Below are 1,533 nucleotides of genomic sequence, written 5' to 3' on the forward strand. Positions count from 1 at the left end.
GTTGTCTCCACTTGAGGAGGCATCTTTTCTCTAGTTGTATTTTAAGTATCTTCCAACTCGAGGGGTCATCTTCTGGCACTATGTCAGACAATGTTCTGCTGCTATCCATAAGGCTTTCACTGCCCACATTTTTCAATAGATTGCCAGGGCCTTCTTCTTAGTCTTAGTCTTGACGCTCTGCTGAAACCTGTCCACCATGGGTGCCCTGCTGGTATGTGCAATACTGATGGCACAGTTTCCAGCATCACAGCAACACACAAACTACCACAGTACGAGAAACTGATAGGTGAGAGGTGGATCTATTTATACAGGTGTTTTTAAAAGGAATGGGGCTGTGCTTTCTATCTACTTAAAATAATTCCACAACACTCTAGTAGGAGGAAATACTTTGTATAATTTCAATTTAAAAAAATTTATTGAGGCTTGCTTTGTGACCTCACATGTGGTATAACCAGAGAATGATCTATGTGCACTGGAGAAGAATGTATATTGTGCTGTTGTTGGGTGGAGTGTTCTATTTATCTCTAGTAGGTCTATGTGGTTTCTTGAGTAATTCAGGTCTTCTGTTCCCTTATCAATGTTCTTTCTAGATGTCTGTCAAAGGAAATTGTATCTTGTTGCTCCTCAACAACCTCATGTTATATTTTCAATCAATATAGAATTGATTGCCAACAGGCTTATAAGGTAGGTAGGTATACATATACATTTAGATATAAATATATAAACCATGCATCTGACAGTTTGTGTATTTGTACATTATTTTTTTTTCCCCTTTTTTTGGGTTTATCAATAGTTGGCATTTTAAGATGAAATCTATAGAGTTGTTAATATTATATGTTGCCTTTGGAGTTTCTTCATTTCTCTTTATATGCGCACATGGATAACTTTTCCTAATAGCCACCTATACTTCTTTTCAGAATGAATGAAATTATAATTCATCCATTCAATAAATCATCACTGAGTACTTATGAGAAGTTAGGCAGTACTCTGGGTGCTGAAGATAGAGCAATGAACAAATCAGACAGTCTCTGCCCACTGAAAGTTTCCCATCCAGAAGGGCTTCCATTAGAGACAGGTAAGAAACAATCAGTAAGAAAAATACACTACCACAGATGAGTGTGTGCTATAGGGTAACACAAACTAAACTAAAATTAAAATGATTCATTGTTCAAAACTAATGTGCAAATAACACTGAAATAATCAAAACCATTTTTAAATGCTAGTATATTTGATCAGTCCTACATACATACATATACACATACAGATAATGAGCTCTGATGGCATAGTGCCTAAAGCATTTGACCGCTAGCCAGAAGGCTGGCTATTCAAACCCACTAGCCACTCTGCAGAAGAAAGACTGGGCCATCTCCTTCCACAAAGATTAACCACCTCGGAAACCCAAAGGGTGTCACTAGGGGTCAGAACCAACTTGATGGCCGTGAGTTGGGATTTTTAGTTTTGACATACAGATATGAAAAATATTCTGAATTCATATGAATACATAAAAGAATTAAACAACAGCTATGTAACCTG

At 37.0% G+C, this 1,533-nt stretch overlaps 1 protein-coding gene across 1 annotated transcript in view; it reads right to left on the reverse strand.

The window, feature by feature from the left end:
- SYNE1 (spectrin repeat containing nuclear envelope protein 1) overlaps positions 1–1,533 on the reverse strand; it is a 578,063-nt gene that overhangs the window by 76,501 nt on the left and 500,029 nt on the right. The window lies entirely within an intron of this gene.

The sequence above is a fragment of the Orycteropus afer genome, unplaced genomic scaffold, assembly GCF_000298275.1.
Source record: "Orycteropus afer afer isolate SDZICR_OR568_19922 unplaced genomic scaffold, OryAfe1.0 scaffold00101, whole genome shotgun sequence".
Lineage (NCBI taxonomy): Eukaryota > Metazoa > Chordata > Mammalia > Tubulidentata > Orycteropodidae > Orycteropus > Orycteropus afer.